At 44.8% G+C, this 10603-nt stretch overlaps 1 long non-coding RNA gene across 1 annotated transcript; it reads right to left on the bottom strand.

The window, feature by feature from the left end:
* Positions 1–1670: 1670 nt before the first annotated feature.
* On the bottom strand, positions 1671–8664 carry LOC119392739 (uncharacterized). The gene is made up of 3 exons (XR_007416298.1): positions 8290–8664; positions 7103–7305; positions 1671–1768 (listed from the first exon to the last, which is right to left on the bottom strand). It is a non-coding gene; the product is annotated as an uncharacterized LOC119392739 (long non-coding RNA).
* Between the last annotated feature and the right edge of the window lie 1939 nt (positions 8665–10603).

Raw genomic sequence — 10603 nt, 5'->3', positions numbered from 1 at the left:
GTGCATTTCTATTTTTAATTTTTACTGCGAATCGCAGCGAGATGCAAGACTAATCTGCCTCCGTTTTGCATGCATTCGTGTTCTCGCGCTTTGTGCATCATGCAGACGCCAACCCTTACAACGAAACTAATTTTTTCATTTATCCTCCGCATCTAACTAGATGTTCAGGCGGCATACTGCTGGTCTCGTGTACATACAAATGTCGCAGCTTTCATGCTCAGTAATAGGTTGAAAGCCAAGTGATCGGCGAGGGCACAATCGGCATAACTTGCAGAGATGAAGCGCAAAGAACACCGCCACAACACCGCTTGCGTCTCCGGGCGGTTCGGGCACGTCATGCGCTCGTGACATTGTGTGCACATGATGTGTTCATGCGTATGCGTCACGTGATCCTCCCGCTCGCCTGCCGGTGGGGAAGGGATTTGGCTTGCGAAGGCTACATGGGGCGAGCGGCAAGGGCTTCAATCTAGCCTCCTTGCATCATGGTTTCGCGCCGCCTCAAAACATTGGTTTCCTCAGCTTCTAATGGACCGATTAGAAAAATTATTGTGGCATAATGCTGTTTATTGGGAGCACAACTTCCAGCGTCTAACTAAAATTCGTTATGTCACCTGGTGAGGGGCCCTTTAAAAGATAAATCCAGCGTTTTTAATCATTACTAGTAACTTCTAATTTTTGTATACAAATAAAAACCATTACAAACCGTTACGGACCATATTTCCTTGTGGTTCGGAACAGAAACTGAACGCTATTTTCTGCGGTGGAACGAAACTAAAACCGAAACGATAAACATTTTGTTCCGACACTCTGCTCGTTAATCAGTATTTCAGCTAAAACCACTGTTCGGACCTGAAATTTTATGTGAAAAATAAATATGAGCTTTATTAAATTGTTATTCTGGGTCCCTGCAGCGGAGGAGCGCCGATTAAATTTTTCTGACCATGGAAGTAAAGTCTAACACTTTTTCGGTAACGGTAACGTTAACATGTTTTTTTTTAAGGTAATGTAGGGCGGTAACGCGTTACTTTTTGTTAGCGTGACGAGTAACGTATTCAGTTACTTTTCTTTCGGTAATGCCTACAACGCTTAATACATAATCCCAATAGTGTGAGATACAGCCACAGGTTACTCCGAGACCTTTTGTGCTAGCCAGGAGAGGAGAGGAGGTGTCCACAAGACAGCATGCCCTAAAAATGGAGAGCAGGGACCTCCTTGCGCTCCATTTTTAGAGCATGCTGCAATGCACAGATGTTAGTCAAATTTCAAGAACAACCAAATTCACGCATTGCAGAAGGATGGTCAAACCATGTATTTAGTGCTGCTGACATTTCTGAAAATTGTTTAATATTTTGTTTATGTAGGTGTTGGATAATTTGTGCAAAGCTGCATAACTCCTGCAGGAATTCACTGGACGAAAGACCCTAATACCTCCCATGATCCTTAAGCATGCACTAACATTTCACTTCAAAAGTTTTTTCACTATGAACTACTTTCAGGTAAAGTATAAACTGAAAGAGAGCACGCAGGTAAACTGGAAAAGAGTTACTCAGTCTGTGCCCATTCAAAATTCAAATGTCACGACTTTGAAGACTTAGTATAATGCTGAAAATAAAATCAAACAACTTAAACATAACATCAACACAAAGAAAACAACAACAACCACCCACCTCAAGATTTTGCGAGTAGGTTTCAGAGCCAGGCGAAGCTGAACCTGTCTCAGACCATGAACGTCCTTGTGGAAAGTCTGCTACCGGTAGATGCTGCTCCACTGCACAAACGCACAACAATTTACTAGGCATGCTGAGCATAAAGTAAACGTGAAAATTTTTTAGAATACACCTTCTAAAGCTACACGTGCCCATACTCAACAAAGCTAACTGCTTAGCAAACATAAGCAGTTAGCTGAGTTACGCTTTGCCGAGTGTGGAATAACAGCCTATTCATTTGTCTTTATAAATGATCACAGGAAAAAAAGGCTCACTAAAAAATTACCCCAGTTCCACCCAGTGTGAAATCTGCAGAAACAGCAGAGCTGCAGTTTTCCTGTGTTTCCCGTGTGATTGTGGGACCAAACCTGCGAGGTCGCAGGCTCGATCCCTGCCAGCGGCAAGTTGCCTTTTTGTCCACTTTACTTTCTTCACATCTGTATCACAATTATTACAATACGCATAAAACTCTACAATTAACGTTCCCTATACCTTCCTTGGCTTCATTAAGGTTGTGTCAAACAAACACACTTGGCCATGCACTGCGCTGAGTGCCGGTGCGAAGCACAATTCCCGGCGACGGAGACCTTGTTTAGAAAGAAACAAGCCCTCGAAAAAGAAAAAAAATAATTCTCTTCCTTCAGTCTGTGATACATTGCGATTTTGTTTAGGGTACTGTGATTACGTTATTTGTAGAGTAGAGATGCAAGGGAAAGAATGTGCGGCAGCCCCTGCCACACCTGCCCCTGCTACAGTGATTATGGACCCTATTCATGCTCGAGCCACAGTTAGCCATCTATGGGTGTATCTGAAAAGCGGTTCTTGCGGGACGACTTTAGGCCTTATTCACGCTTGAGCTGCCCTTCCCTGTTTTACTGTGCGCTACCCCTTCGTCCACAACCAAGGCAGTTAGCCGTCTATGGGTGTGTCTGGGAACCGGCTCTTGCGGGACGACTTTAAGCCCTATTCACGCTTGAGCTGCCCCTTCCCTTTTCACTGTGCAGCTATTGCTTCATCCATGACCGAGGCAGCTAGCCGTCTATAGGTGTATCTGGGAACTGGTTCTTGCGCGATGACTTTAGGCTCTGTTCATGCTCGGTCCGCCCTTCCGCTTTTCACTGTGTGGCTACCACGACCAAGGCAGTTAGCCATCTGTGACGCGTATCTGGAAACCAGTTTTTGAGGGACGACTTTAGACAATATTCACGCTCAAGCAGACCTTCCACTTTTCACTGTGCAGCTACCACTTCGTCCGTGACCTAAAGTCCCTGTATTTTTCAAAGGCAGTGCAAACCATTGTAAAAAAAAAGGGGAAGGGAGAATTTCCTCCCTGCCCTCTACATCTCTCCTCTCTTCTTGCCCTTTTGTGCTCCTCTGCTGGACCAGGCCCAACACGTAACCAGTTATCCCCGATGACTCCTCCACCGCTTGCACTCTCTCTGGAAAATGACGCCATTATCGAGCATAGAAACACCGCCACACGTGTGTGCTGTATGTGAGCGCAGGCTTTTTACAGCTTTTTACAGTTTGCAAGACGCCATCAGCTGCAGCCAGATGCCTACTTGTTGCGCTGTTGGCTGCTCGAACAGCATTGCCAAGGGTGACAGGCTTTTTTCTGTTCCTCGTGGAAAGGAAAACCTCAAACGGCGAGCGATATGGCTCCATTGTATCGGGAGAAAGAACTTCGACTTGTCACGAAGGGAGGCTTTATGAGCTAAGTCGATCACTACTAAACTCTTTCGTGTATATTTGCCATTCAAAATCTTTTAGATGAAGCAAGGGCTCGATACTGATGCCTAAGTTAGACAAAAAAAGCGGCGTGAAGTTATCGGCCATGCTTTCTCACATACAGTAATTGCAATGAAATCCTTAGTGTTCGCATTTTACTAATCATTTTGCAAAAATTTACTCAGTTTCAGAAAAATATTTTTGCAAGAGCTCTGTTTTCTCGCACGGCCCGTAGATTGTACGAAATTAATTTTCCACAAGTCGTTAAAAGCTTACTCTGAGAAAGTCTGAGCTGTATTTTTTTTAGTGTTCATTTTGCTAAAGTGCATAAATAAAGGGTGGTGATGAGATGTGTACAATAAAGAAAGAGACATGGTAAGTAGCATTGATTGATGAGCGTAAGTTACTTAGTAATATTGCCACGCCCACTTCTTGTCTTGTTTTGATGTATTCGGGTTTGACCGGCAGGGACGGTTATCAACGCTCGACGCTGTCCGCGAAGTAGTGTTCTAGAAGCGTCAACGCTCGACGCTTCTAGAACACTACTTCGCGGACAGCGTCGAGCGTTGATAACCGTCCCTGCCGGTCAAACCCGAATACATCAAAACAAGACAAGAAGTGGGCGTGGCAATATGCTGCAAAGCTGCCTGTATGCAAACTATAATTCTAAATGCGTGTTTGTTCTATAACCTCACAATTATTTTTTTCTCTTGAACTATATGTTTATTCGAAGCGAGTGTAAGAATTTTTACTCTGTGTTTTGTCGGTTTTTATATTTTTTAAATTTATACGCATTTCTCAGTGTTTTTGTTACTCTTTTTCTGTGTTCAAATATTATTATAAGACAGTTGCTGTATGTTTCTCTTTGATGCACTTTATTATTTTGTTGTAGTTTTGACCAAGCTTTTTAAGTACACATTTGACTTGTAAATAAATAGGAACTTATCCAGTGCAAGGACACCATCCTGTTTTCATCGCCATTCGCATTCTTGCTTACGCAAGAAGCAAGATGTTTTGCAGCGCACTTCAGCTGTATTACGTTAGACAAATTGCAGACAGTGCAATGCAGGATGTCTATATTTTTCAGAAACACCTCACGAACAATCAGCAGAGAGCAAACAACTGGCTTAAAGAAAGTCTGGTAGCAGGAGTACTGCAATGAGGAATGGCATTACAAACGTGCAATAATTTTGTTTCGTTTTAGCCTATCTTATATATATAGTTAAAGATGTGCAAGGATGTAATGTGCAATGACTGCTTTGTTTTAATGTGTATTTTATATGCATCCGCAATTCAGAAGTGTTTCTACCTCTTTTACATAATTATGATGCAACATGCAATGACTCTTCTGTTTCGGTGTTTTTTCTTATTATGTATGTAGATGTGATTATGAAGGAGTGCCTTTACTTTTATATAAACACTTACAAATGTGCGATGATTGTTTTGTTTCAATGTTTTATCTTATAAGGAAATTTGCCAACGAGAAAGAGCACTTTTGATTTGCTACAATAATTGTGTTTTCTTTGTTTCAAATAGTTATAGATGTGTGATCAACGGAAATTAAAAACAGTTATTTGCATTTGGAGGCTTCATTACTGAGGAAGGGACTGGCCCGCTGTTCTCACCCAGTTAGTGATGAACGCGGGAAGGTGTGTTTGCGAGCTTACAGTTAGCCAACTAACGAACGAAAATACCCATGCACTCCTGTGAATAAAAGAGCGTATTTTAAAGGGACCCTCTAACACTTTTCCTGACCTCATTGTTTTACAGTTTTTACTTTCGGGTTGCGTAGACTGGAGGCTGAAGATATTAGTGCAGCAAGAACGGCAGCGGTAGGGGCACGCAGTCCGAAGTTATTCAGCCTAGAACACTCAAAATACAATAAAATGGAGGCCTACCCTCAACTCGATTTTCGCGGGGTCACCTGACCACGTTTCACTCGCCCTGTGACGTCTGATGGCGCCCCAATGAAATGATCTGAAAGATCCTACGTACGGGAAGCTTGCATACAATGTTGGCCGTTCTTTCCAACATGTTGATGACGCCGTTGCGATAGTAACAAACAATGTGGTGCATTAAGAGTGAAGTGCGCGTGCGAAACGAGGCAGATCGTGAACGCCTGTATCATGTTTTCTAGTTTTAGTCGTGTTTCTTGTTGCGACGGCGTCTATATCAACGCTCTTACATTTTTTTCCCTTCAGTTTCTACAAACAACAGCGCCTGGAGCGTCCCGAGCGCGTTTCCCTCCAGCGCCGTGGCGTTCGGCGCATTCTTTGCCGGGCGCGGCAGTTTTAAAGCTGAAATGTCTAAGATCGTCTGTCTAGTTGATGTTCAGTGGGAAAAGCAAGCTGAAGAAAAACTAAACCCAATAATAACCCCTTTTGTGATGCAACGCCGTTCTTACTTCTAACGTTGCATTTATCCAATCATAGGCCAGCGCTCATCTTCGTCATTTCCGCCCGCAATAGTTCTGGCGAGCGCCACTACGCGTTGACGCGGTCAGCAGCGATGTAGGCGCTTCAAAAAAAGTGTTGGAGGGCCCCTTTAACAATTGGCATACCAGCACGACTTCTCATAAACTGAGCACACTGGAAGAGTCTCCAAGTAAAGAGCTAGGTACACGAGGTACGCACAATGGAACCAAAAAGATATTTACCTGAGGGGGCAACAGAAGCACGTGAACGCAGTTCGAAATTAAAAGAATGCATGCTGGGGGTATTTAGCAAATAAGTGCTTCCGCCATGTTGTGTGTTCATAATTTGATATAGCGTCTGACTTTCTAAATGAGTCTTGTAAACAAACACCACAGTATCCGAAACGAAAAACGGCAGCTGTAACGACTTCCTAGGATAACGTCTAACATGTTCTGCCTCTTGTCTTTCTGGTGCGAGCGACGCATCTCACACTTATGAACTCAAATACAATGTGCGAATGCTAGGTTTTTCACGTTGTCAAAACAGGTCCCAGGTTTCGCGCGTTAAGGTGCCGCCATGGGATTTCTTATATATGCCAGCACCAGTGTGCAATTTTTTTTGCTTATAAAACATGAGATGATAGCTAAGGTACCAACCAACCACAAACTATTTTTACTACACATCTTACATACGAACAGCTGTGTGAATCTGCGCCCATAACTGTTACGTTTCCAAGCAAGTACAAGCACCTGCTTCGACGCACCGCATGCGGGCCGCGCGCACCTTGCGAGTCTCGCCCGATATTGAAGGTCAAGACTGACGTGCGAGGAGGAAACGGCATTGAGAGGAGGAGTTTGTGCTACCTTTGAAAAATAGAGGGACCTTACCATGACTATGGCAGTTACGTCATCTATGGGTGTATCTGGGAAACTGAGTGTGACATGTGACACTCATCTGTCGTCAGGCTCAGCCCTGGAACAGCTCTGCCGTTAAAACTGACTTATTACTAGCAAAAATAATGTTATGAAACTTATACATACAGCAAGCATACGAGAAGCTTGGTGCATGAGACAGCTTACTACTGTTCATCCTTCCAAACAATTACACAGTTGAGCGTCTGTCCTGTCAAGTTCTTCGCTTCTGTTCCTGCTGTTTTCCGCTCATACAATCTACAATTTCACACATATTTTCAGCTTTGCTTAAGTGAAAAAAAGTTAAATGTGAAGGGCTAGCCAGCAGTGAGAATGCACCAACCTTGTCTCTTTTCGTAAGCAGATGTGTCGCACCTGGGCTCAATCGCCAGTGCATGCAGGCTTGTCTCGTCAGTGTCACCATTAAGCGAAGCACGTCTTGCACCTTTCAGTGCCTGCGAATAGCTGCATTCCCCTCCTGACCAACTCATTGTAGCAGAGCAAGCGTCCGGATGCAGCTCGCAACCCTTTGCCTAGAGTCTTGTACTTGTCTGATCTGTGGATATATTGCCAAACCACAAGAGCTTCAGGCTCAAACAGCAGGTGCAGTAACAGGTGGCATGAATTCCAACAATCGCAGAGCCCCACAACGTTCACAAATTGTTGTCAAACAAGTAATAACACAAAGAGTATGTTAAAGAAAAAGTGAGGAAGTGTGACCTATTCAGTGTTGTTTACAATCTCTAGCAGAAACAAGTTCATATGACGTCAAGGGCATAAAATCGAAGCGCATATCTACTGCATCAGTCACAACACAACTTCTAGGCAACGTCGTCCACGATAAGGGTAAAAATATGAAAAGTTTAAGGGTGATTACGAAGGTTTTACCAATTAAACTTGCATACTAGTTATACCCGTCACATATTTGTCAGACAGAATAATCTGACTTGCGCGACGCACGAAAAAGTCTACGCTGCCAACCGCACCTATTAATTTTATGGTGGCTCAGTATCGAGGACGAAGATACATTTTATGTCATTTTTATTGCTTCACATATGCAGCGTTCAGCTAAGATGCTGATTTGGCCTTTGGAAGCATGCACGCACATGACGCACTACATAGTAAATGCGTCGCGGTGTATTCAGCAAGATGTATACTACGCAGTATGTAAAAAGCACCATTTTGCACTTGCTGAACGCTAATACTCGTACATGCGAAACGCATTTTAGCCATCTTGCGACACCAGCTAAGTAATGTTTAAGTGAACAGTGTCATCTGTTGCGTGCTGGTCCTCTTCAGAGCAAGCAAAGAACATGAAGCACGCCTACCACTTTAACTTAAATATCCGCCGCCGTCGGTGGTTGCGTGTTCATTTTTTTTTTTTTTCACCGAAACAACATATCAGCAAAGACTTGGTGAAACCGTAGCGACCAACTTTTGCTGGCGCACATTTTAATAGCGACAAGAGCATAAGCGACAAGTCGACACAACAGGCTGCTTTCACGTCGCCTTCGCCAACGAACTGAGCACTATATTTTAAAACTGGAATTTTTTTAACTTACCAGCGTACTGCTGCGCCGATGTAGTATTGCTATGGTTTACTACTATGGTGGTGCAGCGTCTTAGACGAAGGAAACGAAACTTTGCATAGCCAGGCCACACCTGTCAGAACGTTGCCTATTCTTGCGAATATCTCATGACACCTGTCACTTCAAAGACAGCGTCTAGTAGCTAACCTAGCGTTACAGTAGTTACAGAATATACCAATGTATTGACAGCGGAGTAATTCAGACGCAGCTTTCCCAGCTACAACGATCACAACGCCACAACGACCACAACTGGACAACTGTCGCGCGTTTTGGTATTGCGTTTTTTGTTTATACCAGGGTGGCTAGCCTGTAGGTGTACTCCGGGCTTGCTGGGCTTGGCCACAGAATGGCTTGGCCAGTGCCATCATGGCCCAACACGCGACGTTTGCCTGTACTAGAGTGCTGTACCTGCAACTGTATTGTCTTATAAAAGTTTTCAATCCAAAGCTCGTTGTGGTATTTTTGCCACAGGCGTGGTCATGCACGGCCAGACCAGCGCGCCTAAGGAACGCGCGCTTCGCCCTTCAGCCGGTTGTGGCCAACGTTTTTAGAACCACCTGGTTCTAGAAACGTTGGTTGTGCTCATGACCATCGAGGAAGGAAAAAAATCAAGAGCGCCACGCGCAACAAAAATGTATCTGCCCAAGTGGCTCTACACTTGACACTCGCGTCCGAGCCACCAGAGTTGGCATGCTTCAGTGGAAGCACTCCGGCTTGAAAAAAGCGTTCGCTCGCCAATGCAGACTGATTAAACATCGCCATAGGCGTGCGCAGAGGGGGGGCAGAGGGGCGGCCGCCCCCCCCCCCCTTGTCACGTAAGAAGAGGGGGCGCTGCGATGAAGCTTCGCCCCTCCTAAAGGGGAACCCTGCGCACGCCTATGAACATCGCTGCTTACATACATCACATGCAAGTTTACAAAATCCACTCAAGACGATAATGAGACCTTGCCAAGCTCACTTGCACTTCGAAATGCTGGCAGTCAACCACGCAACGACTCACTTCTACTTACACTCTATTAAAACGAGATCCAGAAAATACCCCCTTATACCTTACCCACGAAACACAAAACCTCTAAAAAACTTCTTGAAACGACTAAAAAGGTATGTAGACATCTAGGTATATTATGCAACGTTGAATAAACGTTTTTCACAAGAAGTTTTTTAGAATACGTTGAAAAAACGTTTTTTACAAGAAGTCTTTTTAAAACGATTAGTAAACATTTTTTTCTAGAGCTTTTGCCATTAAAATGCGCACATAAGAACTTCGGTCGCTCGTATACGTTCGTAATCGCAAATATTGGTCGCCTGAACCGCATGCGCAATAAAAAGAAAGGGTAGCGGGTTTATATTTCTCCCCATTTTAACATGTGAAGATCGGTAAACCAAATTTTCCCATCTTTTAGCCCACCATGCACGTGAAGGATACAAAATCATTCGCCGAACATCGATCACCATCGCTTAATTGATGAAATAAAATGTGATACAATGTATGGGCAGTATGGGGACCGAGAGTGCCCCCGGACCCTTCGAGCGTCATCTCCAGTTAGTTCGTTCGCGCGCAGACCATGCTTGCCGAGGCGCGCTCCTAGCGAGGGCGGAAGAAAGCGTCTTTTCCTCTCCACAACCTCGCCTCACCCTCCCGCCGTCGAGAGGCGAGACATGGCCTCCGAGATAGCGGGCGCGTCCCCCCATCTCGGAGGCCATAGTCGAGACATGTCGCCACCCATGGTCGCCATTGGTCGCCACACACTTCGTCATTCTACGTCATCGTGTCGTGCCCTCTCATTGGCCGCCCGTGACGCCGCTCTGGCGCTCTCGCCGCTCTCGCTCTTATCTCGCTCTCTTTCCACCGAAGCCGCCGACGATAACTGCGCAGTATAGTTTCAAGCGTTTCAAGTTGAATATCCTTTCTCCGTCTTTTCGGAATGTGCTTCTTGTTCGTCCTGCTGTGCGTGTCACAACTCCAGGACCTCATTGTCTTCCAGACACCCAACAGACGTAAGTGTCATTTTTAGCTTTCCGCACGAAAGGGTCTGCCATGGAAAGAAAAAAGAAAGCTATCGGCTCCCTATCGCGTCGGCAAAAACATCGCCGACTTCATGCTGCAGTTGAGCCGCTTTTTCGCCAGACCGCCTCGATGCAAAATAATGAAAGTAACTTTTCAGCACAAAACTCAACTACTGAAAGCGTAGATAATGCCTGCCTGGTTACAATCTGTGTTGAGGGTGATGAATGTGGAAGTGCGTCACCTGAAC

Source organism: Rhipicephalus sanguineus, chromosome 5, assembly GCF_013339695.2.
Source record: "Rhipicephalus sanguineus isolate Rsan-2018 chromosome 5, BIME_Rsan_1.4, whole genome shotgun sequence".
NCBI classification, from domain to species: Eukaryota; Metazoa; Arthropoda; class Arachnida; order Ixodida; family Ixodidae; genus Rhipicephalus; species Rhipicephalus sanguineus.
The sequence above is the reverse complement of the archived record's forward strand: the minus strand, read 5'-3'. Positions and strand labels throughout refer to the sequence as shown.